Below are 27,871 nucleotides of genomic sequence, written 5' to 3' on the forward strand. Positions count from 1 at the left end.
CGGCGACGGGCTTCATTCCTTCGTGGAGGTTGGCTTTGGCGGTGAAGGTGTCCTTGGTGAGGAAGAGGATAAGCTCAGTGTCGTCGACATAGGAGATTATGTTGAGGTTGTGCTGTTGGGCTACGTGTGTGAGTGGAGCCATGTAAATGTTGAACAGCGTTGGGCTGAGGGAGGATCCCTGGGGTATGCAGCAGATGATCTCCGAGGCTTTGGAAGGGAATGGGGTAGGTGGATACTCTGGGTTCTGCCGGTGAGGAAGGAGGTGGTCTAATCCAGAGCCTTGTCTCGGATCCCTGCCTCGTGGAGGCGTGCGAGTAGTGCGCAGTGGCAGAAAGGTTTTGAAGGCGGCAGAGAGGTCTAGGTGGATGAGTGCTGTGGTCTCGCCATTGTCCAGTAGGGTCCTGATGTCGTCAGTAGCAGCGATGAGGGCAGTCTCAGTGCTGTGGTTGCTGCGGAACCCTGCCTGGGAAGGGTCCAGGATTCTGTTTTCTTTGAGGTATCGGGTTAGCTGTCTGTTGGCGTTTTTTTCGATGACCTTGGCCGGGAAGGGGAGCAGAGAGATGGGCCGGAAGTTCTTGAGGTCTCTTGGGTCTGCCTTAGGTTTTTTGAGTGGGCGTTGATCTCGGCGTGTTTCCAGATCTCTGGGAAGGTCGCGGTCTCGAGGGAGAGATTGATGACGTTGCACAGATGGGGTGAGATGGAGCTGCTTGCTCTGTTGAAGACGTGGTGCAGGAATGGGTCTGATGGAGAACCATAGTGGGTTGTGCGCATGGTCTTGATGGTGTCATCGATGCTCACGCTGGCCCAGGCTAGCAGGGGATCGTGGTCGATTGTGTGTGGAGGGTCTGTTGTGTTGCTGTCTGTTGGGGCTGTCTGGGTGTTGAAGCTGTTGTGGATGTCTGCTATCTTGCTGTGGAAGAAGGTGGCGAGGTAGTCGCACAGGGCTTGCAATGGTGGGATGTCGTTGATGTTGGAGCTGTGGTTGGACAGTTCCTTCAAGATGTTGAAGAGCTCCTTGCTATTGTGTGCGTTGTTGTCGAGGCGGTCTTTGAAGGAGGTCCTCTTGGCCGCCCTGATGAGGTGGTGGTGGTTGCGGATGATGTCCTTGTGTTCTGCGTGGCTGTCCGGAGTTTGTTCACTGTGCCATTTCTTCTCTAGTGTCCGGCAGGCTTGCTTGTTGGCAAGGAGTTCTGGGGTGAACCAGCTGGCCCTCTTCCTGGTGTCTCTGTGGGGGGGTTTCTTCAGTGGGGCGAGGGTGTTGGCACAGTCCTCGATCCAGCGTCTGAGGCTGTGGGCAGCGTCATCAGTGTTGGAGGGTTCAGTGGGTGGGCTGAGAGCGAGGTTTGCGTGTAGTTGGTCTTCTGTGATTTTGCTCCAGCATCGGCGGGGGATCTGTTGGGTGCGGTGGGTTTCTGGAAGGCGAAGTAGATGCAGCGGTGGTCGGTCCAGAGGAGTTTGGTGGTGTGGCTGACGGAAATGTGCAGGCATGAGGAGAAGACGGGGTCGAGCGCGTGGCCGGCGGAGTGGGTGGCATTGTGACGAGTTGCTTCAGTCCGAGGTTGGCAAGGTTATCGATCAGGGCTGTGGAGTTGTTGTCGTTGTTGTTCTCAAGGTGAAAGTTCAGGCCTCCGAGGAGAATGTAGTCAGTGGAGGTCAGGGGGTGCAAGCTGATCAAGTCGGCGATGGAGTTGCTGAACTGGGGGCAGGGTCCGGGGGGGTTGGTGGACGAGGATGCCTTTGAGGGTGGAATTAGGGTCTGTGTGGATCTGGAAATGCATGTGCTGAGCGCGTCGTCGGTGCTAGTCGAAACCCTGATGCTGTTCTTGTGGACGATGGCGATTCCTCCTCCGACTCCGTTGGTGCGTATCTGCGGGTGATCTTGTAGCCGTCTGGGATGAAGGCGACGCCCGGGGATGTTGTGTCGAGCAGGTCCCAGAGCTCGACGGCATGCTTGCTTGCGGAGCGGGTGTTCAGTAGTATACATCGGAGGTGGTTGAGGTCTTTCTTGGCGGGTGATTCGTCAGCTCTGAGGCTGCTGTTGCTGCAGTTCCAGCAGGTGAAGGGGCCGTGTGTGCATTTTGGGGTGGCCTTGAAGCAGGTGTGGCTCCGTCCAGAATTGAAAGCATGCAGAGTGTTGGCGTTGTAGTGGTGGCGGTCGTCGTGGCGGGTGCAGGGATTCTGGCGCTAGGTGCGGTCCAGGTGTGGACGGGCGCAGGCGGGCTTGCCTTAGGCGCGCATCCAGCGCACCAGCGGCGTGGCTGTGCAGCGGGCGCCATATATGGGGAGGTAGGAGGGAGGAGCAGCTGGGATGCGGGGGCAGCGAATGGGCAGTGGGCAGTCAGGGGGGCTGGGCCACAGGGGACGCAGCAGCGAGGGCGGTGAGGCACAACGAAGGTAACAGAAGGAAAAAGGGGTACAGAAACAAGGGGAAAACGAGTGGCACAGAGGGCAGAAGGGCACCAAAGAACAAGTGGAACAAAGGGCAGAAGGGCACAAAAAACAAGTAGAACAAAAGGCAGAAGGGCACAGAAAATGAGGGAAAAACGAGTTGCACAGAGGGCAGAAGGGCACAAAAAAACGAGTGGAACAGAGGGCAGAAGGGCACAAAAAACGAGTGGAACATAGGGCAGAAGGGCACAAAAAACGAGTGGAACAGAAGTTAAAAGAGGAACAAAAAACGAGGGAAAAATGAGTGGCACAGAAGGCAGACGGGCACAAAAAACTAGTGGCACAGAAGGCAAAAGGGGCACAAAAACTAGGGAAAAACGAGTTGCACAGAAGGCAAAAAGGGCACAGAAATACCAGAAAAACGAGTGGCACAGAGATAAAATACAGAATACAGAAATACAGGGGCAGCTGAGAACAGAAGGCAGAACGGGCAGAGAGGCACGGGGCAGAGAGGGGAACAGAAGGGAAAACCGGGCAGAGAGAGACGGGGACAGCGAGGGGAACCGAGGGAAGAAAAAGGAGCACGGACCAGGCAGTGGGGGAAGACAGACAACAGCAGTCACAGACACAACAATGAAAATACAGGCAATACAAAAAAGCAATAAAGTGGAGGATGAACAAACCTACCTACGGCCTACCACTGGCCACCAGGTATGAGGTGCAGGTGGTAGCCTGCGGGTGGTGGAGGGCCTTGAACGTCCTCAGCAGCCGCAGCAGCAGATCGGGCAGGAAGACACAGGCGGTGCTGTGCGGAGGGGGAGCGACTTACCTAGTAAGGTCAAGGGTGCTTTCTCCTGCTTCCTGCTGCTGGACTGAGACAGGAAGAAGAGGACGGAGGAGAGGCGGCGGCCGGCGAGCACAGGTAAGTGTTTTAAAAAAACCTTTTTCGACCACCCAGGTCCGGTAGGAGCCGCTACTGTTCTAGCACATGGGTGGAGGTCGTGGCCCAGCTTGAGGGTATGGCTGACAAAACAGATGTGCTGTAGAAGGGATGCCCATGAAGGAGTGAGGAGGCTCTCTGAGGCGCTCCAGGGGTTAGCACCTCCATGAGCAATCCTTGCAACAGGTACTGATCAGTAACATGGGATCGGTTTCCTCTGTATGCTCACAGAATTGCCAAGTATTTTTTCTTCAGATATTGATTTTCAGGTGGTCGGGCAGCTGAACAGTAAGTGTTATCCTTGGTGGGGGGTGTGGGATAAAATATCTAGTTCGGGTATCACAATTATCATTCACAATAAATACACTGTCCTAGTGGTGATATTCATTTAAAACACAATACACTATTATGTATATTAAGATCGCATGCTTAATAACTTTAATATGTTTGATAGCATAATTTTTCATTTGAACACGAATATAGGTACTTACAAGATTCTATTTTCTTTCAATCTCTGTCAAGCCTGGATAGTGTTTCAAGGACATGTCTGTGCTATAGCCAAGTGAAGCATCTGTGTTGGAGGAATGCATATCATTACCTCGCATACTAATACCACGCGTGCCATTACAACGCGGGTATTACTATGCGATGTCAATGACAACGACATGCCATTACATTGCAAACTTTTACCACGACTATGCCTTTACCACGCATGCCATTACAACGCAAAGGCATGCATGGTAAAGCTATAGCCATGGTAAAAGATTGCAAGGTAAGTGATTCTACCCTACCCCTGCACAACTACTCCCTACAATAACACTACACTACCCTGCATGACCCACCTGACACTATTCTAAAACACTACACTACACAAACACTACAACACTACCCTAAAACACTACACTACACAAACACTACAACACTACCCTAAACCCTAAAACACTAAACAAACACTACAACACTTCCCTAAAACTGAAAACACTACACAAACACTACATCTCTACCCTAAACCCTAAAACACTTCACTACACGAACACTACAACATTACCCTAAACCCTAAAACACTACACTACACAAACACTACAACACTACCCTAAACCCTAAACCCTAAAACACTACCTTAAAACCTAAAACACTACACTACACAAACACATACAACAGTACCCTAAACCATAAAACACTACACTACACAAACACTACAACACTACCCTAAAACCTAAAACACTACACTGCACAAACACTACAACAGTACCCTAAACCCTAAAACACTACACTACACAAACACTACAACAGTATCCTAAACCCTAAAACACTGCACTATACAAACACTACCCTAAACCCTAAAACACTACACAAACACTACAACACTACCCTAAAACCTAAAACACTACACTACACAAGCACTAAAACACTGCACTAAACCACTACCCACACTACTCCCACCCCAACACTACCCTAAATCCTAAAACACTATGACAATAGAACACTACCCTAATCCACTACCCACACTACTCCCACCCCTACACTACCCCTAACCCTAAAACACTATGACAATAGAACACTACCCTAATCCACTACCCACACTACTCCCACCCCAAGCACAATCACCCTTACCTCTCTTTCCTTGTGGTTCTTCTCCAGCGTCGCGTCTCAGCTCCCAGTTCCTGCTTCGATGGGCGGTGCACGTTGTTGTGAGGAAATAGTCTCAGTTTCCTCACAACGAGGTGGATCGGCATTACATCGCATGCGTTGTAACAGTGCATGCGATGTAATGGTATGTGTAGTAATGGCTACGTGTAGTTACATCGCATTCGTTGTAACGCATGCTATGTAATGGCATTGCGGGGTAAAATCCACTTAGTGATTGCTGTTTTCCGTGTTTGAGTGGTCTCGCCAGCACAGTTTGATACCTGCTTTAGTCTGTATCACTGGGGTATGTATGGCTTGCACCATTCAGCTCTGGCAGAAAGGGAGAATATTTACATAATTCAGTGGCCTCCGGCTGGAGGGATAAGCGGCTGTTGGCAGGAAAGACACATGTACCTTTGCAGTGGTGCAACCTCTCGGCAGGAGACTCAGACCCTGGTGCATTCCTGTCCCTATAGCCTGGAGGGCACAGCATTCAGATGTACCTCGTGGCTTCTGGGCCCAGGAGTGGCAAGATCCCCCTTGTCATCCACATCCCCACACCTAGAGCCCACCCTAAGGGTCCTGAGTACATAGAGTGTCATATCTTCACTCAGTACTCTGCTCCCAGATCCCACAGGGCAGGGCCTACTTCTACACGCAGTAGATTCTCCCCTTCCGGTAAAGCTGCTAGGTACTGAGTATTTGCAAATCAAAGAAAATCTTGGCAAGCTGGATTGCAAACCCTACCATGTTATGACATGTTTTGGTTTGCAAACACCACAGTGCAAGTCTGGTTTACTTTGTTGAAAATTGGATTTCAACAGGTGTGCCCTTGCGTGCACTGCCGGTTGGTGTGTCTTTGCCCCCCACTTGCAATGCCATCCATACTTTTATTCTAGAGTGGCTAGGATATTTGTGAACCCTGGCTCCACCAGCACTCATTTTTGTTGAAAGCCATCTGTTTTTACTCATCAGACTTTGGCCTAGAGCATTGGTTCCCAAACTTTTGACTCACCACTGGAAGCCAGGGACCCCCAGCAATTTGTATGATTTAATTTTCAAACATCAGAAGAATAATTTGAAAAAAATAAACACATGTGCGCACAAAACAAATACTCAAATTACTAAGGATTTTAGTATTTTATATTTAAAGAGTTTGCAAAAAACAGAACATATTAATGGGAAGGTTGGTGCTGCATCTCCGTGATTACATTTTAAAAGCTTAGTTTTATTTCCCAGTACAAGGCTCCTGCTCCTGCCAGGGACAGAGTGGAAACCTAAAGCAGCCCTGGCAAATGTTTTCAGACCAGTCCCCATACGGTGCACACCAAATGTAGTGAGTGAGCTTCACCACTACAAAGAGTGGTTTGGGAGGCTCTCCCATCTAAGAAAATATAGGATACAATGGTGCATTCTACAAAACATTTATCATTATATATTGAATTGTATTAGCTTTTAAAGAATAGTAAATGATGATCTTACTATGCACCAGGATACAACAATCTTTGTTGGGGTTCTGCAATGATTCCCTTACAATCACTCTCCAACTGGGCATTTCATCTCTCCATAGCCCCTCTGGCACATGTATTTCATTTGTTTTATAGCAGATCTCATACGATTGTAGGGTGTCAGAGTACTTTACATCACACACATATAGAGACAATGAATCATACTTGTAAATCAGTCTAGAGAAAATGTCACATAAGGTAAAGGGGATTACAAGGTGTAGAATTCACATGTCATTCATACTGGTAGGCATTTTTGAAGAGTGTTTAGTCTGGAAAAGCACAAACTCAGTATTCAGAACATAACGCAGTGGTTAGCATTGCCTAACAATAAAAATGTATTTCCACCCAAATAAACTCCTTGAACATCATTAGGATAATGAAAGACTGAGAAAAAACACAAGTTACTAACTTGTACCATGCAGTGTGTAAGCAGCTCAAGATGACCGTTTATAGGTCACTGTGCTAGATTGATTGTCTCTTATGAGCTGCAGAGTAACAAAAGAATCTCTGGGACAAAAGCAGTAACCACTGACCTATGCACATAAAATACTGTTTTTTAAAATGCATGGTACCTGCTCTTTGCAACATGCATATTAACCCTCTGTGCTACATTAGATAAGTCAAACCTGCCACTGAACAAAACTCTCATCTCTCTCTGGCAGGTACATTAATCACTGGTGTTATCTTGACACTTTTATTGTTGCTCGAAAACTGCTAACTCTACAAGGAACTTTGCAGTGCTTTTAAAAGACCCCCTGGGAATGTGTCACTGACCCCTGGGGGTCCACGTACCCCAGTTTGGGAAACACTGGCCTAGAGGAAGAGAGAGAAAAACAACAAGCATTTACAATGCAATGGTCTCGTCTTTGTTAAAGTTCGAGCTATTGGCATTGCTCATGACATTATTTTTGTTTTTAAAACATATAAATAAATGGCATTGTCATTTACAATGCCAACATCTTAATCTCTCGCAAATGCGAGACCTATTGCATTTGCACCCACACACAGAGCCTCACACACAGCCACACACACACACACACACACACACCCATACAGAGCGCCACACACACAGACAGAGCGCCACACACACAGACAGAGTGCCACAAACACACAGAGCGCCACAAACACACAGAGCGCCACACACACACAGAGCACCACACACACAGAGCGCCACACACACACAGGGTGCCACACACACACAGAGCGCCACACACACAGAGCGCCACACACACACACAGAGTGCCACATACACAGAGTGCCACACACACAGAGCGCCACACACAGAGCGCCACAAACACACACAGAGCGCCACACACACACACACACACAGAGCGCCACACACACACAGAGCGCCACACACACACACACAGAGTGCCACACACACACACAGAGCACCACACACACACAGAGCGCCACACACACACAGAGCGCCACACACACACACAGCGCCACACACACACACACAGAGCGCCACACACACAGAGCCCCACACACACACACAGAGTGCCACACACACAGAGCACCACACACACACAGAGCACCACACACACAGAGCGCCACACACAGAGCGCCACACACACACACACACACACACACACAGAGCGCTACACACACACAGAGCACCACACACACACACAGAGCACCACACACACACACAGAGCGCCACACACACACACAGAGCGCCACACACACATTAGGCACCACACACACACAGTTGTTGCATTTGAGCGTTACTAGCATGCACATACCTGAAGCATGCTTGTCAACATTTGGGAACACCCAATGGCAAGAATTTTCTGCAGAAAAGGAGGGTGGCTGCCCCCTTGCAATGAGTGAGCCATGGTTAAGCAGGACGTTTTAAACAAGAAAAACGATCACAATCAGGGAATAGAGGCAAGAAAAACTAGCACAACCAGGGAACAGAGGCAAGAAACACGAGCACAACCAGGGAACAGAGGCAAGAAAAACTATCACAGCCAGGGGGCAGAGGCAATAAAAGCAAGCACAACGAGGGAACAGAGGCAAGAAAAGAGAGCACAATCAGAAAACAGAGGCAAGAAAAACGAGCACAACCAGGGAACAGAGGCAAGAACAAGACTGCCTTTAAAGCCATTCTGCATACAAGCTAGATGCTGAGTGCAAAGCTCTAAAGGTCTCTATCACCCTATGCCAGGAGTAAATAACCAAATATACTCTGTGTCGCCTACATTCACCATGGTATTTTAAACAAGAACTGCATGTCCAATCAAGAGCGCAAAAATTATCAGTACTAAATAAGAAAGGGACTAGCAAGAGACCCTTGAAAGTCTACAGAGGTTGCGGAGTGCTAAACAAACTGCCCCCTTTATATAAATGTTCAGTGCACAAGCTATCCAGCCTGTTGATGGGTGATAACAACAACCCGCTCCTGCGGGCGGTTACCCGTTAAATGTCGCTCTCACAGTACCTCGCGCACCGTGCTCTCCTGGCGCACAGCAACCTCCTCCTTGTCTTTTGGGGTCTTGACTGTGACTTTGATGGTGTCGGGGCTCGGGCCGGGCTTCAGACTTCCTTCGTTTTCAGACATGGCGCCGGCAACAGGGTAAAAGAAGCGACACGAAAGTTCGTATGGGGAAAGTGAATAGGACAGGCTCAGACCCTAACTTGCGTGAAGCTCGGAAGGCAGCCGTAATTGCTTCTCGCAGATTAGGAGGTAGTTCGGAGACGGCTGTGCGTCTTTAGCCCCAGCAGCCCATCACCATAGAGCGGAGCATTGGTGAGTAATCAACACAAAGAGAGGACCAGCACGCGACCCACAGGCCGCCATCTTGGAAAAGAGCTCGAGAGCAACCCTCTGGCTCATAATAACTTATTCCAGGACACAATTTATTCTGGCTTACAAAAAAACTCAAGCGACGTCTATGTGCTACATTTGTGTTCATAGTGTTAATATAGTTCTGTTATTTCCGAAAAAGAAATTATGTTTCTAATAAGTTTAATAACGAGGTAAGTTTTATGTCCGCAATACACAAGTTGATATGTTGATATTTTGTTAGCCTTTAATGAAATACACTCTGAGAACTTTCCTCCTTGTTTCTACTGTGAACGAGTCACCCTTTATTATGGACTCTAGACTCAGTTTAAGCGTCATCAGTGTCTGTTTCCTAACAAAGGGTGCGTCATCGTATCGCGCCGATGCACTGCAAATCTGAAACTACATTGCGCATGCTGCACCCCTTCACGGCCGTCATAAGATTCTTTGCGAAGTGCGAAATGTAGAGACTGACCCATGGAAGTGGGGTGTTTATGCCCTGGATTTGGAGGGTGGATGTGTGCGTGTGATGCCATCATGAATACTTTAAAAGGGAGCGCTCTTCAAATGACGTCACGCAGGAAACTTACTAGAAATGGAGCATTGAGGAAACAAGCGAGCTCCGGCTGGAAAGCGAACCACGCCATGCACACCATCATGTTTCTCCGAGGTCCAGCAGAAATGCCTCGGAGAAACGCCCCGTTATTTTCGAAATTGGGGGCGTGTTTTTCTTTCTCTCCCTTTCCCATTGGCTGGAATGTAAAATTCCAGCCAATGGGAAGAGGAGAGAAAGAAACTAAAAAACGCACACCCGAATCCCAAAAAAGACAGTGCTTAAATGGACAGACGCCCCTCTCCTCCCATGGCTGGCCTTCGTTTAGGAAGCGAGCCAATGGAGAAGAGGGGCGGGTTCAAGCCCCACACTAAGAAACATAAGATCTCACCGGCGAGACTGCGCAAGCGCATCCTACGCAGGCCGAGACCTAAAAAGGAGACGAGGAAGGAGGTAGAGAAATTTGTTAAAACCATGACAAAGGGAAACAGCAGAATCCTGCATGAGTGCGATAAAGAGGCAGGGAGTGTCTGGTGGTGAATTTAAAGAGCAGTGGAGAGGAATCAAGATCACACACACTTGTTATGCAGCATTCTGACATCCAATAGCGCCAACTACAGCCGTCTGAGGAAAACATTGGGCCTTATTGTTTACAAATTAAGCAATACTACCGCAGCAACACATTTCAAATTACCACAGCCAATCAGATTACAGCTCACAAAACAGCTCTAATGTTATGCAAATTGAGTACCCCAAAAGGTAGCAATCTCATACACTGTGTCATGACCAACAGAGTATAAACTTTACGGTTTGTGTCTTAGCTAAGCATAGGTGAATTTTGTGAATTCGCGATCCGCGAATTTGCGGATTTACGAATTCGCGATCCGCAAAATTCGCAAATTTGCGGATTTTTGTTTTTTTGCGTGTTTGCGGGGTTTTTGCGCGTTCGCGGGGTTTTTTGCGTGTTCGCAGGGATTTTTGCGTCTTCGCAAGCCGCTTGCATAGCGAAGTTACCCATGCAGTCGTTTATGGGAGAGGGAGAGAGAGATAGATAGATAAATAGATAGATAGATAGATAGATAGATAGATAGATAGATAGATAGATAGATAGAAAGAGAGGGAAAGAGAGGGAAAGAGAGAGGGAGAGAGAGAACGAGAGAAAGAAAGAGAGGCCGGATCTCTGAAGGGCCAGATTCCTGAGTTGCCCCTACAGAACATACAGCTTTTTATTTTTAGCAAAAAGCATATGAAAATTGTGCTGTAAAAGTCTCTTTTAATTTAACCCCTCCTGACAACTCAAAATGGGTGTATTTGCCATCCTCTCCCTTCCTGTTTTTTATATCTGTAAGTGCTTCCTGATGAGGCTTAATTCCTTGGACAGGTGCCTCGTTGCCTACTTGTAACTATTCTCTGACCCTGCTTCAAGGGTCAGAGCAGGGTCAGAGAATAGTTGCAAGTAGGCAACGAGGCGCCAGGAAGCAATTAGCAGCAGGTGTCCAAGTTGAAGTTAATTTGTTTGTAACCCTTTTGTAAAAGGTTACAAAGAAATTAGGTTCAACTTTTGCACCTGCTGCTGTAACCCTTGCTTGGCTGAAAATTCGTCCCCGCTGAATCGCGGAAAATCCGCAAATTCGCCCACGAAACGGATTTTACGCCCACCCTTAGTCTTAGCTCCAATAATATATGTACCTTGACATGCCCGATGGAAAAATTATCTTCGGGACAAATCAGATTTGGATTTACTTTCGTTAAAATGTGGCTCACAAATCAGTTCTATGGGTCCCACAGTCGAGATCTCTCTATTAATTCTTTTTTTGAATGTCTCAAAATTCCTGAACATATTTATATTCAAAGGGGTTCAATTCCTGTTAATGCTCTTGGTTCATGTGAGGTTGGGCGTAAATCTGCTCATCAGTTGCTGCTATAGCAGAGTAAAAGTATCAATCAGAGTTTGAATTGAGTTTTCAACTTTTTGGATCCTCACATAGAACTCTCGTCCCCTGTGATTGGTGCAAAGTTGGGAATGAAGAATCAGAGGTAAATGTTCTCTGTCTCTTCCTTTAGCCACTCCATCTGCCTGCTTGCCCTGCCTCTATAGACTTTTATACCACATCTGCCTACTGTCCCGCCTCTACAAGCCTTTTACCTTGATCTGCCTGCTCCTCCTGACTCGACAACCGTTTACCCTTCATCTGTTTGCTTTTCCTGCCTCTAAATGCTTTTATGCTTTTCCTGCCCACAATGCCAGGGCTAGCAGATGTGACGTCACATGCACTTTGACCCACACTGATGATGCCACAGGAAGTGACATCACAAGTCCTTTGATTTTTGTGACATTACAGGAAGTGACATCATGTTATCTTTGGACTACGTAACATAATAAGAAGTGACATTGAAGAGTTTTGACTCAGTGCCATTAAAGGAAGTGACGTAAGTGACATTTGAGCAGATACACAAAAAGTATGGAACATTTCAAATCCTATTGAAAATGCTTCAACATACATTGTTGGTATCAGACAATATTTTCAGATACAGGGTTGAGGTATGCAACTTAGTTTAAAAATCTTTTAAAGATTGTACAAGAATGGAAAATATTCAGTTGAAATCACCCAATCTCATATTAGTGTTTAGTAATGGGAATGTCAATGGGCATATAATATTTAGCACAAGTTTACTTTGCCATTTGTTTTAGAAACTAGGAGTACCATTGAATGAAAGTTCAGTTTTAGAAAGTAGGTCACAGTGATATTCAATGTAGGTCATTTTCTCACAGAAACCTTCCTTTCCACGACGTGGTATACATCTTTTTCCACGTGAATAGCCATTGCGTATTTTGAGTTTTACTATAACTAGTTTCTTCTACAAATGAAAGGGAACATCACCAGTGGAGTGCTTGTGTCAGTCAATAATATGCCGGTTCCCTATTTAGTATACCGACAATATTTTATAGTGTTAAAAGGTGGGACCAAGAATGAGTGGGAGGGTGTTGGCTTCAGATTTAGGGGATGTCTAGCCGGTAGTAAGGCTGATGTTAATCATACAGAGATATTGGCAACCACGCTAATGCTGCATGCATATTGAGAAGAGACTAGCGAGTGTCTATTTGTACTTTGATGGCTGGAAATCAAAATGCTGACAGATATAGCTATTATGAAGCTACTGCTTGGCTTCTTTCAAAAGGAGACTGAGTGGATGGCACATTATTGCCTGGGTGACAGTTAACAACAAGCATTGGCATATCCAATAGGTCTCACTTTTGGGACCTTATAAGTATTTAGTTTTGCACCACAATATCCTTGGTGCAACAACATCAGCTGCTGCATGGCTAAACCTTGTACCTTATAAGTGTTTAGCCATGCAACAGTTGATTTCATTGCACCAACAATATTGTGCTGCATAACTAAATACTTATAAGTTCCCAGCTTGCTTGAAAGACACTTGTTTTAGATTTATTTTAATGCACTGCTTATACTCCAGGACATCTGTTGTCCCTCCATGGATTCTACTCACATGTGCATTAAACCGATTCAGGGAGGGAGATTTGTTTGGGCATGAGGCCCTGCTGCTGAGACTGCAACTGCCCCCGGATGGCCCCTACCTCTTTGGAAGACTGCAGGGTGTCTGGAAGAATCTGTGCCTGGGGGCTGCAGCATTGGCCCAGGTCCTCAAACTGAGTCCTTCACACCATGATTAAGGTAAATAGTTGTGCTTAGGCCCATAGCGGCTTGAGACTTTCAATGACCACATTATATCTGCAGCTAAGCCTTCCCAACAGCAATAAAGACACTATTGAAAACTTAAGGACAGGCGCTTTCATCACTGTCATAACACACACTGAATCACTCGGAACACTCTAAGCGCTACCTGTCAGTTTTCCGTAATTGTTACCATCGTCTCATACTGAAGCGGATTTATTTGTGGGCTACTGGGTTGTGAGCAGGATAAAGTACTTGTTCTTATTCAAGATAAAGTATTGGCAGGACAATCGATTTATTAGGAGTTACTTTGTGAGTTGCTGAGTTCTGATTCTTTGACCCCACGCCGCCTCGCTGACTAAGCCTGGGATGGTTTGCCTCGCTTCCTCGAGTCAATTGCTAATAAGGAGTTCTTGGTGCTCAGTTTATGGATTGCATAATAGGTCAGTCAGTCATAGTAGCAAACAGACCCAGTTGACACACATTGGGGTCCAGTGCTGCTTGCACAATCTGTGGCTCCAGAATGAATTTCAGCAAAAAGAAAAATCCAAGAATTTCGTAAAAATAACATTGATTACTAAAAAAATCTTGCTTTTAAAACAAAAAATGTGCACCCCATGCTGAGTCATAGTTGCAGAGCATAGTGTTTATCACAAAGCAGAACAAGCATTGGCCACGCGGCCGTAAAGGTAGCGCTGCAATGAAAAAAAATAAATGAAAAAAAACACGAGTGGTGCGCCCTCGTGCGAAGAGAAAAAGTGCTGTGCACGTTGCGCGCGCTTGTGCGCGTTCTAGCTGGTGGTCGGCAAGGTAGCGCTTTTTTAAGCAGCTACTAAATGTCTCACAAGTGCAGTGCATGCACTGGCTCTAGCGAGCCCTAAAGAGGGCAAGAGTTCAGGTGTTCCCAGGTTCCCAGGTGTTCTGCTGCCATGAGTACCTGTGGTTCTGATTTTTATTTTGCATCCTGATGCGAATAGACTGACCTGAGGGTGTATTGGTGTTAACTAGGAATAAATCAAGGAGGTGGCTAACCGAGCAGTATATATGGCTTCAAAGATCTGAATAGGATACTGATGGCTACAAAGATTAGTTACTGTACTTATGCTTTGCAGTTTGAAGAGAAAAAAATATTCCAAATAAAACAAGTTTGGCTTGGCCTGCAGGAAATCGAGAGGAGACCTCAAGTGCTTGACAGCCTGGTAGGTGCTGCCTTCTTGTACCTGCATAGAGTGTTGACTTCGGCAATCACTGACTTAGGTGGTCATTCAGCATACGCTTCAAGTTGCAAACAGACTAGCTTGAGAGCATTTGTTGTTTGCCCTGCATTCATTGTTAATGATATAGCTCATTGAGTTCAACTCCTGCTGCAGAAGTCTGTGCTCTATCTACAGTCATAGGTTCACATTCCAGTGACTCTCCTCAGCCTCACATCCTTTAGAAGTCAATGAAATCTCAATCATTGAGTTGGGGAACAAAAAAATACAAGCACTAACTCGGCTGCAAGGAGTTGTCTTGTGGTCTATAAGTGCCTGTTAAAGCAGGGTGTTATGTAACTAGATGGAGTACAGTAGTGAAGATACTGCCAGGTAGCTCAGAGGTACACTCAACTTTATATTCACAGAAATCCTCACCAGTTGCTGGAAACTGTATACTGTATGTACCGTATACCGTATATACTGTAATTGCCTGATTAAGGACAATTACAGTGTAGACCAGCAATAGAGCTTTGTATCCTGTTTAATGGTTACGCTTTTACTTCCTTTTTTTTTTATAAGCAAGTTTATTGTTTTCAAACACATAAAACACATCAGCAGATGCACAGAGACCATTAAGACTATTACGAGCATGTATGCAATGTATCCCATGATCACATATCCTATAAAAAGTACACTTGTAAGATATAGAAACAACTTAATCATAACCCTCCACCGTACCCAACCACTTCCCCCACACCCTCCGGTATTTTTTCCCACATCTCTTTTCCATGTACAGGACTTTCTCCTGGGTCGCACACCAATCCTGCCCTCTACGCCGCTTCCCAGGAACAGGGGGGTCCGGACAGTTCCAAACCGCAGCTATGTCCCGCTTGGCTACACACATGGCTGTATTAAAGAATAGCTTCTTGTTTCTGGAATCGTCCAGCCCATCCGTGATCCCCAGTAATGAGTGACGGTATAGTGGGGAACCTCCCAACCCAGCACCTCTGTAAGTTCCGCCTCGAGAGCCCCCAGAATTGCCCCAAACGGGGGCACGACCCAACCATGTGAAAGAAGTCTTCCGGGGCATGATTGCATCTCGCACATGAAGCGTCCAGTCGCAGGCCCGCTCAATGAATGCGTAAGGGAGTGAGGTACGCAGCGTGCAAAAAGTACAGCTGAATCAATATAAGTTTCACGGAGGCGGTGACTGTCATGGGGGCCATAAGAGCATTGGACCAGTCCACCTCGTCAGGAGGGCCTACCCACTCCACCCGCTCCACCTACTGTTCCCTCACCTTATCCAAGGGGGTGGGGGTGTTATTAACTAGGAAGTGGTATATGCGGGAGACGCACCTTTACCAGTCTCCCATCATTGTCTGGGCCTCAGTAGGGCTGTATTCAGGGAGCCTCTTGTCGTCCCTGATGTGCTTTTGGAGGGTATGTCGCATCTGCAGGTACCTGTAGAATTGGGACAAATGTAGGGAAAAGCGAGTTTGGAGCTCCTGAAAGGAAAGAATACGGCCTTTAGCCCATACATCCCCCAGCTGTGAGATGCCAATGAGGTCCCTGTTTTAAATCCCTGCAGCTCACTAACCTCCCAGAGCCAGGCCCCCTGCCAGAGGGGCGTACATTGGGTCAGCTTACGCGCCTAACCGGTATGGCGCAACGAGGCCTGCCAGGCCAGTAACACGGAGCGTGTCACATCAGGCAATTGGTATGGAATGAGCCCTCCGTACATCATAGCTTGGATTTGGGGTAGCTCCAGCTCCTTTTACTTACTTTTACTACTGCTATTAGCCTTTAACAAATTCATATCCAACAAGATGACCACCACAATATGGTAAACTGGAATTACACGAGTATGCAATGTAGGGGGTAGAAGACATGCACACTATTAGAATTAAAAAGTGCCCCTTATACATACACAATCAGGATTGGATAAGATAGCCCCATAGAGTAATGTATTCATTGTGGAGATCTGTGTGTAAGTTGAAATTGACAGGTTTGACTACTGAAGAATGTACTCAGACTTTCATTCTTCTGTCAATATAATGAGTAAAAATTGAGTTGTGTGATATTAAGAAACATCTGTTATCAATGTTGAAAGGCCATATCACTGGTATATAGCACATCAGACAATTGTATTAACTAATTGAAGTTGTCAATATACAGCAAGTTACCTCAGAGTTTCATACCCACATAAAGGCAAACTGCCTACTGCCTCTGCCCGGAGGTGGTCATAGTATTTCTTTGCAGGTTGCAATATGTACGTTACTTCTGGTTACATTACATTACCTCAGTCACACTGGACTGGCATTGATGATAAATATCAATCTTACAAAAAAGGGTAACAAAGGGACATGCATGGCAATATTTGGGAAAAGCCAATTAAAGAGCAGGGTTTTCAAAACGGCAGAATGCTAAAAACATGGGAGATCTCTGGTTTAAATCAGGAATGGGATTCATCAAGTGAAACAGATGGTAGGTATGGATTTTAAAATAGAAGCATCATGAGAATAATGAGTGTACTGTGCTATTGTTAACTTTTCTCTTAGACAGTTGTTTTTTAATTAAATGAGGATAAAGATCTAAATTGAGCCTACAAACCTCTGCTTAAGTAGCTGCTTTGTGTTTGCACTGGGTAATCTTTAAACAGAGGCATTGCTAATTATATTTTGTTATAGTTTTTATTAAAAGGAATCCTACAGTGCTGTATATGCCTATGTGCCTGGGGTTCAACAAAATAAAATAAGGAATTTTAAAGCAGCAATCTACAACGTTGATAAAAACAGTTTTCGTTCACAAGTAAAAATACAAAAAAGGCAAAAACACAACATATAACCTTGAGGTAGCCCAAGCCCCAAACCATCAACACAAACACAGTAAAAGGTGTAGCTATATGGCTGCGCTAAGTATGTTACGGTTTTACAAAATTTACAAAGCAGAAGTGAGTGGGTGGCTCAAATTAAGGTCATTCAAACACATTTCAGGCATGCAAAACAGCTCCTCGAGTGAGGGTTCACGGTGAACACAGGCTGCTTTCACAGCTTCTGTCTTTCCATGCAGGGACAAATCCACCAAATCAGCCAATTCATAATAGTGCAATCTATCAAATAATGGTTCCCTCTGGGGTTGTCCAACAGACAGATAGCCATAAAACAGAACAGCCCTGTTTAAACCCACCACTATCAAGACTAGATATTATCCCAGAGCAGTGCAGAAATACTCCTTCCAAACATTGCAAGCCTATACCAGTGGCAGATGTTTACTATACAAATATCAATGCTATCAGAGTGCAGTGGAGCTAGAGCTGTTGGTAATGGGAGTATTGCCAGACCCTGAGCAACAGAGTACTTAAGAGGAAATTGCTTCCTTACACTTTGCTTCACAATGCTTCCTTACAAACGTGACCTCCCCTCTACACAAATAGTTTGAGAACTATTAGGAAAGAGTGAGAGGAAAGGAGAAATATTGGACAGAGCCAGTGAGAGGAAATGTGAGAGTAACATCTGGAAGCGGATAATGAAGGAAAAATAGGAACAGAAAAACCTACAGAAGAAATGAGGGGGTGACAAGTGGCAGACTGGGAAAGAAGGTAAGGAAACTGAACGAGGAAGTTGTAGAAGGAAGATAAATAAAGTGAAACAAAAGGAAGAAAGAAGAATGCAGAATGTAGGCTTGAACAAGGGAGAAGCAAGAGAGTGATTGCAAGAAACAATAGCAGACTTAGAAAAAGAGGAGGAGAATCAGTGAAACATAAAGAGTGACTGGGAACAGCAAGCTCAAAAAAGACAAGCAGTGAGTGAGACTGAAAAACAATGGAGTGAACAAACTTTAAGACAAAAGTTCAATAAAGTAGAACAGATGGACAAATGAGGAGTAGAGAGCAACATAGAACGGAATGGTAAAACAAAGAATGGTTTGGGAGACAGGAGTGAAAGGAGATGAGTTAAAAGAAAGGAAGTGTGTATTGTGACAGAAACAGAGAGCATGACAAATCATGGATAAACAAGGAAAGAAGAAGGGATAAGAAACAAAATGGAGGTAAGAGCTGTGAGAATGCAAGAGAGAAAATGGGAGAATGACTAAAGAGACAGAAAGAAAACAGAGGGGAAGGAGAAAGAAAAGGTGCAGTGACTCGTGAGAGGGGCTGAAAATATGGGCTATAGAAGCTGAGAGTGAAAGGCAGATGGAAAGGGTGAGACAGAATGCTTTAATATCACACCCCTCAGAAACTGCAAATCTAATGTTTTTGCATCTCTGGGCCCTTGCAAAATGAAACTAAAGGACATGTGTACTTTGTTTGGAGAGTGGGACTCGAATTTTGCCCCAAACAAGAATGATGTTGCTTGAGGTGTTCAAGAGTGGCAGATGCACCTATTCTCTCAACCAGCTTCCAATGTTTCAGCTTACTTATTGGTAACATCCATATTGCAGAAGGAGGGCATCAGTGTCACTGCCACATTCTCTGATGCCAAAAACGTTCAATTGGGATATTATCATTCTCCATTTCACCGATAGCTCTGAGAGGGCTAATAGTTAGCCAGAGTGCAATACTTCAAGGGAGACAATCCCCCAAATACTTTTTTCAGCACTTAGCAGCAAAACAAATTCACATAGTGAATGTGCACAAACGTCATCTTACTGAAGCTGATTCCCAGATAAAATCGATACATGTTTATGAAGGTCTTTAATAACAGACTACAGGAGGTAGCCAATATACACTAATAAGACCAGGGCAAACATCTGTCACATACAACAATGTCTTGAAAGGGTGTCAATAGGAGGTCAATTATAAATAGCACAATTAATTGCTGGGAGATAAATCAGGAAGGGGATAAAACCAGGGAGACAAGATCCTTTGAAATATAAATTGTATTGGTGATTTTACATATTTGACATATTAAACTTCATATGACCAAACATATGCAAGGGTTGCACTATGTTACATTGAATGACATGTAACCTGTTGGATACTGTGTACACATGCTCGTGAAGGATTGTGATGGTGCAAGTGACACATGAAGGCGTATCTACGGCGATGGTGATGGGCGCAATGGAGAACAAGTCAGGATTAAAATTATACAGAGTAAGGGTAACCGAACAGTAAATGATAATGAATATAAAAATAATCAAGTGGTGTATCCTTTAGGGAGGCTCCGAGAGTTCTGCTGTATAAGTCGACTGCGTTTCGGCCTGTGGGGGTGTTAGGCCATCATCAGGACCAGATTAAGATAATTTAAATGGGAGTGGCAACGGGACGCACTATTATAAGACCAGGAAGGGCAGGATCCGGGGAAGTTAAGAATTTGCCAAGGTGAAGTTATGAGGGACGGAGTGAAGGTCCAAAATGATTGAGGAGGGCGCTCAGAGTCGCATTCAGTAGGGAGGGAGCCACGGCTGCTGTTGGAGAAACTTGGGGTCAGCTAGGCACGTGACAGGAACTTATCGGGATGCCGGCAATAGTCAGGTCTTTAAGCAGTCACTGATGGTCTGGGCTGTCTAGAAATGACTGCAATCCGATCCAAAATCTTGCCCTGCATGAGTCGGATGTTTCAAAACTTTAGTAGAACAGGACGGGTACTCTGCCTCCCTGCAGGCACTCGGTGCTGTCGGGGGTGAGTGAGAAGAGAGAGGGACAGTAAATGCCCTAATGCACCACAATCTCTATGACTCAGACCCTGCACTGGGAAACTGTTGTTAGGCCTGAGCACTGCAACCTATTGTTATTTTTTTTAAAGTTTTTATTGGGTATAAAACAGTTATCAGAAAGACAATTGGCATGTGTGAATTGCAAGGTTACAATAATTAAGACATCATAAAGACATTGAATCCCATCATCTCCCGTCCCACCCCTGTCAATCACAGTGCAATTTAAACCCCAGACCACCCTTCCCACCCTCTCACTCATCCCCGGAATCATCATCCGAACTCTCATCGTTAGCCTCAGGATTGGGGTCGCATATGTCCCCCCTGTAAGTATTCCAGGTAGTCCATATTTTGGTCCATTTTCGGGGGGATTTCCGACAGATTTTTCAATAATCATGGCAACAGCCATGTCCTTACACCATGCCTCCATTGAGGGCAGATCAGTGGCACCCCACTTCTGCGCCACGTTTCGTTTAGCAACCATAAGGCCTAGAGTCACCCACACTTGCCCATGTCGTGACAAGTCGTTTGGTTCCCAAATATTTAAGAGGTACTGTCGTGGTTCAGGCAGTAATTAAATATTTAGCGTCTGTGACCTCGTCCCTAGGACTTTTCGCCAATAGTCAGTGAGTAGTGGGCAATCCCAGAGTGTATGGAAAAAGGAGCCCTTGTTCCCAAATCCCCAAAGGCAGTATGGATGTTGCGTCCTACCTATTGTGTGGAGTGTAGTTCTAGTGAAGTAAGCGCAATGTAAAATTTTAAGCTGAACAAGCCTGAGCCTGGCCGGAATTCCCACCTCTTTGGGCGACGCGAGTGCCGCCTGCCATTCTGCTTCATCCGTGGCCCCAATGTCTGCAGTCCATTTCTCATTTAAGGCTATTGTGGGGTCGAATTGATTGTTAATCAATTTTCGGTACGTGAAGGAGGTGGCGCGCCTAGGCATAAAATCTGTAAGTAGCCTATCCTCTAGGGGTGAAGCCTCGGGCACGTCCGTATTCTGTGGTAGTGCTGCCAGGAGTGCATGTCTTATTTGTAAGTACAGGAATGTTTCAGTAGTCGCAAGCTCGTATTGTGGTCTAAGCTGATCAAACGGGATGACTGTCCCTTTGTCCCACAAGTCACCCACTGTGGAAATGCCAATACTGCCCCAATGTTCAAATTCCCTGCTGTTCCTAAGCGACCCTAGCTGTTTTGCATCCCAGAGGGGAGTGAGCTTGGTGATGGTCTCCTTCCACCCTAAATGTGCCTGAGCCTTGTACCAGAGCATGACCGTGTGTTTCGTTGGGCCCTCCAGCTTCAGCGCCCTCCTCCTGTTGTATAAGGCCGTCAACATGTTATCCGTCCCTAACTGCTCCCTATCTGCCTTATACACCGGATCAGTTTGGGGGGAGTGAATCCATTGATTTATGACTTTGAGGTGTGCTGCCCAATAATAAAGGTGTATGTTAGGGAGTGCAATGCCCCCATCGTACCAACTGCGGTGTAATTTAGCCTGAGCAATGCGTGCTGGCCTGTTGCCCCAGAGTAATGTGGATACTAGTGCTGCTATCTGTTTAAAATATCTCAAGGGTACCTGAAATGGCGTGTTCTCTAGTGCGTACAAAGATCTGGGCAAGGCCATCATTTTAAATAAGGCTGCCTTCCCTAGAAGTGTTAGGGGTAGCAACTCCCAGTGTGTCACATCTCTGCGCAAGCGCTCCAGTGGGGGTGTCAGATTCTTGGTGTAGAAGGCTGCAGGATCTTTAGTTACATGTATCCCCAGATATTTGAACGAATCCTGGGATACCGTCAGAGGGCAATGAGGGTGGAGTCGCGGTACTGGTCCCTTAAGTAAATATAGGACTGATTTAGTCCAGTTTATAGTGTAATCCGAAATTGCCCCAAAAGCGTTGCAGATCTCAAATAATACCGACAGAGCGTCTTCCGGGACTGTGGGATACACTAGAATATCATCTGAGTTGAGAGATATACGATCTTCCCATCCCTCCGCCCATTTAATACCTCGCAAAAGAGGGGTCTCACGGATTCGTGCTGCCAGGGGCTCCAGCACCAGTGCAAAGAGGAGCGGCGATAGAGGGCAACCCTGTCGAGTGCCTCTTGTTAAAGGTATAGTGTCAGAGAGTCGTCCATTCACCGCCACACACGCCACTGGGTCTGTATAGAGGAGCCGGACCCAAGCCCAACATTTAGGGCTGAAACATATTCTTGGAAGAACTGCAAAAACATGGACCCACTCCACCATGTCAAAGGCCATTCTCGCGTCTAGGGAAAGAACCGCTGACGGCTCAGTTAGGACATGGCTCCGTGCCAGTGCACCATGTAGACGCCTAAGATTAAGCACAGTATTTCTGTTTGGCATAAAGCCGGACTGGTCCGGGTGAATTAACTTAGGCAGGTGTTCCTGTAATCTATTAGCGATCACTTTGGCTAATATTTTGGACTCCGCGTTAAGCAGCGATATCGAGCGGTATGAGAGACATTCCAACGGGGGCTTCCCTGGTTAGGATAGTCACTATCGTGGCTGTTCTCTGGTCCAGAGGCAGTAGGCCCTGCTCAAAACTATCATTGTACATATCAAGTAGGTGGGGGCATAGTGTGTGTGCCATGTACTTATAAAGCTCCATCGGGATTCCATTGGGACCCAGGGCTTTGCCGGATTGTAAGATTTCATTGCTGTACCCACTTCCTCAACAGTAAGATCTGCCTCAAGCTCCATGAATGCTTCTGGCTCGAGTCCAGGCAGTCCTATGTCTCGAAAAAAAATTGCTGCCTCTTCCTCTGTACTAACTGAAGATGAAGCGTATACCGATCAGAAGTGTTCAGCTAGGGTATTCACTATGTCCCCCGGATTGGAAGTAAGATGTCCCTGAGCGGTACTTAGTTGCGCTATAGTCCTGTTCCCCCGTTCCCTTCTGTCCAGCCAGGCCAGTAATTTCCCAGCCTTATCACCCACATCAAAGATTTTATGTTTGGTTGCAGTGAGGGTGGTCACAGTTTCCTGTCTGAGATGTTCCCTATGTTGTTGTTGTTTTAGATGAAGGTTGTGCGCTGAGTCGGAGGTAGGGTTGGATGTGTGATTGGCGTCGGCTGTCTGTAATTCCTGTTCCAGCGTCACAAGGTCTTGGTGTTTCGTGCGTTTGTACCCTGTGATGGATGCAATAGCTTGTCCCCTAAGGACCGTCTTATAGGCCTCCCATAAAATGGCTGGGGAGCTGACCGAGGCTACGTTCTCGGCAAAGAAATGTTTGGTGGCTTTGCGGAGTGTCCTCCGTATCTGCGGAACCTGTAAATAACTACTGGTGAGTGGTCAGAAATATCCCTAGACCCGATAGTGATGTTTTCTACGCAAGAGAGACTGGACTCCAAGGCCAGGAAATAATCAATTCTAGATAGGCTGCTATGCACAGCCGAGTGGAAGGTAAATTGCTTTGCTACAGGGTGCTTATGTCTCCATACATCCACCAGACCGACTGCTTCTGTAAAGCTCTGTAGGCGGGCGACTCCGTGTGTCAAGGGTCTCACTGAGTGTCTATCAATGCTGGCATCAATTATGGCGTTAAAGTCTCCTCCAACAAAAAGGTCCCCAGGAGGAAGAGATAACAGAAAGACACTGAGGGCCTTGAGTGCCACCGTCTGCAACGCTGGGGGGACATATACCGATACCACATTTACCAGTCTATCCTCCCACTGACCATGCACTGCTGCAAACCTGCCCTGATCGTCCTGCCTGGTCTGTAGAACTATAAAGGGTGAGTTCTTTCGAAATAGAATGCCCATCCCTCTGGACCCCGTGGAGAACTCGGAGTGAACCACCATTTTAAACCCCCATCTATCCATTGCTCTGCATGCCGCATCTGTTAGGTGAGTTTCCTGTAGAAGTGCTAGTACAGGGGTCTGGTGTTTCAGGGCGCTAAGCACTAACCCTCTCTTAATTTTATCTCCCAGCCCGTGGACGTTCCATGTGAGCAGTGTGAGTGGGACTACTGGGACTGCTGGGGTCTCTGTCCGTATATTAGTGTGCGTCGTGATGTCACCTTGAGTGTGCGGAGTGAGAAATGGGAATTGCAACCCTATCATGTTGTGTGAGGATCCATTATGCAGTAAATACCATGCTTTAATGTCTTTTCCGATTGTAACACAAACTAACAAATTAGAAATTTGAACTTCCCCTCCCCACAATTTCACCCTCCTCCCTGCCTCCCTGCTCAACGGACTTTGAACTGCCCGCCTCCCCAACACAACAGAGTGCTCTATCCCTTCCCGCAACAGTGTACTTGAGTGTAGGGGGTACGAAGTCCGGTGAGAGCGTGACCCCTCCTTTCTGGCAAGGCCCGCTTCTGGCCAGCGTCCAGAGCCGGCTTATGTAGAGTGTCATGTACCATTGTTAGTGTCTTCGATTCCTGTCGTGTATCATAGTCTCAGTTTATCCAGCGCCAGGGTCATCCGTTTCTGGCCGTTGTGAGGTGACTTCTGAAGGTGAAAAGAGTTCTTGACTGCCTATTTCCACGGTGTCAGACCGACGATGTTGCTCTTTACGTCCGCGACGGGGTCGGTCTTTCTTCCTCCAACCCTCAAGCCAGTCATAAGCTTCCTCCGGAGTCTCGAAGAACCATGTTTTTTCTTCAGCCACTATTCTCAGCCACGCAGGAAATAGCATTGAGTATGGCACCTCGCGGGCTCGCAGAGCTTTTTTCACTTCTAGGAAACTTCGACGTCATCTTGAGACCTCCACCGTGTAGTCAGGAAAGAAGGCTTTTGCCCGTCGCAGCCTGGGTGGGGATGTGGGGCACTCAGCCGGGATGAGGCCTCACCTCTGATGTGTCCCAGTCAGCCTCCGCCTGTTGATTAGGCCTTCTAATGAGCCCCCAGTCAGTGCGCCAATTCCTCGTCGGCAGCACTGCAATCCAAGGGCGACCATGAGGTCCAGGGTGTATCTTTGGGGGCGGGGGGACGTTATGTGCAGTCCGCCGCAACCCAGACCCTCCAGCTGTGGCCCAGCCTCTCCCCTTGCCACCGTGTGGATGCAGTTCGTTGAGCACTGGTATATCAGGCCCCAGTTACACCCACTTCCAGGCTGCCTCGCCCCCTGAATTAGGCCTTTTGATTATGTTTTATCTACCGTGGTCCCAGTGCGTCATATGCAGATTGAGGAGTCCGTTAAGCCCCTTTCCATAGCTGGGCTCGCGAGGGCCCTGTTGCTTCCGCCGTCGCCGCACCTCCTACATAGACTGCCGGGACCGATAAAGTACTCGAGGCCCCGGCGTCTGCCGAAGGACCAGGCCGCCAGTCCGTGGTCGCTGCAAACCCCAGTTCTGGAAGTCGGATTTTGACGGAGCTTCTGCAAACAGTGCTGCTCGGTCACGGGTGTCCGCGGGAGCCCTCGCCTTCCGTCAGTGCGCAGGATAAGTATGCGGATTGTTGAGGAAGGGCACCTCGTCTCCGGAGCCTTCTTAGCAAGCAGCCATCTTGCCGGCTGCTAGCCACGCCCCCCGCTGCAACCTATTTTTGAACTAAAAAGATGCATTCTTATTAAGCTCCCTTGGTCAAACAAGTTGTTTTAATGTATAGTGCTGGGTCAAGTGTGTCTTGCTGTATGCTCTGCACAAAGGCTATGAAGAGGAGACTGAACAATGTGTGTGCTATAGCCTTGCTGTGACACATGCCAAGAGCTTAGCCTTTACACAATAGGGGTCAAAATCAGTATGCTCCACCAACCAGATGGACTGGAAGTATCCTTAGAGATCAACGAGTTTGGACGGGCTGGATCATCATTTGTGTACTTGTGACCCTCTAACCCACTTCCTTATTCATGACCAAAAGACAACAACCGTTTTAGTTACTTTGTAATTTCATACCACCATTTACATTCCTTCCAATTCTCCTACATAAAGCATTTCTTCAGTCCACTGGCACATACAATAAGCCTTAATCTGTTGAGTGGGATTATACAGGTTGGCAGGGGTATCTAAAAGGGACATGGCCAAGGAAGCATTACCAGGGATCCTTTCCAACCACCATGGCCCGTGTAATTAAAAGCATGGCTTGAAATATGTGAACTAGAATCCTGCATTTTACACAGTGGGTGGCCTGTCCAATATTTGGGGGTTCTCTGTGAGTCTGCTGTCATTGCACCCAGACATATAAGAAAACAATGGACCTCGGCCTAAAACAAGCCAGTTGCCAATGGTTGTTATCAGTATTGAAATAAAGAGGAACAACACATTTGCTGTGAAAATGTTTCAATTCTGAAAAAAGAACTATGCATTAAACATTATTAAGGTCTGTGGAAGGAGTAGTGGTCTTTGGAGTCTCTCGATCATTATTATTTTACCCTAAAATACAATTTTCCTCTGCAGTCCCTCACTCTGTTAGACAATTGTTGCCTTTCTCTCCCCTCATCTTTTTTAAATCCTTTAACTCAATTTCACACACATTAGCTCTTTTTCAGCAGTGTCTTTTTACTCTCTCCTTCTGATGGTTATTACTTTCATCTCTTCCACTTTTCCATTCTCCAGGTAGACAACCCACACACTCACCTGCTGGCACAGCATTGTCTTTCCCTTTGATGTTGTCCATAGCTCTACAGTTATAGACCTCTTGAACACACTTTCCCACATTTACCATTGGCTCATATGTGACCATCATTCTGTGCACTCTTTAGAGAGGCCTAGAGAGGCCAGGGGATTGGCTGTGAATGTAGCCTGGACACCTTTATGATCCAATGACAGACAAAGAAATTGCATTCATCCTGCTCCATAACTCTCCCCCAGACATCTGAAGATGACTCAGTTCAAAGTATGCACTATACAAAAGGTTTATGTTGCATAGCATGCAGCTACTGAGACCTAGTCGGAGAAAGCAAATTCTTTTAGAAAATGCAAGGAGAAGTAAAACGTGAAATGCGAAGAAGGACTGCATATTTGCTCTTAATCACCTTGTGATAGTCTCTGTGGGGAAACGAATCAGTGCGTGTGCCGATCAAGTTGAGGATATGAAGATAGGGCCTGATATGGAACCTGAGGCCCATTTCAAAATTGCACCACTTAAGTCCTGAAAGAAGGAATGAGGGACTGTATAAAGGGACATTATGGAGTGTAACACGTTTCTTACATTCACAGCTATGCCCCCCGCACTGTGTGCAGCGTGATCTCGGATTCTAAGCAGAGACATGCATGCTTTTAGACAAATGGGGCTACTTGTTGTGTGCATGCTTAAATACTGCTTTTAAAATCGACATGCTAACTCATACTCAAAATTAAGCTATTTAAACAGCCATGGCCCGTGCAGGTAAGGGCAGCGGGGCAGTGGGCCGAGTGGGGAGGAATTTCGACAGACGATGACAAGGGAAAATTAATTATTTATTTAATTTTCCCTCTTGGTCGTTTGTTAAATTCCCCCCAACAACCCGGTCTCACCGCCCCACCGCTCTTACCTTCACGGGCTGCGGCAGTATTTAAACATTAATTCAATTATTTCATGTTTTCCTTTTTAACAACTATGTCTTCTGCTCGGATTGCGG

The sequence above is a fragment of the Lissotriton vulgaris genome, chromosome 5 (assembly GCF_964263255.1).
Source record: "Lissotriton vulgaris chromosome 5, aLisVul1.2, whole genome shotgun sequence".
In the NCBI taxonomy this organism is placed as follows: domain Eukaryota; kingdom Metazoa; phylum Chordata; class Amphibia; order Caudata; family Salamandridae; genus Lissotriton; species Lissotriton vulgaris.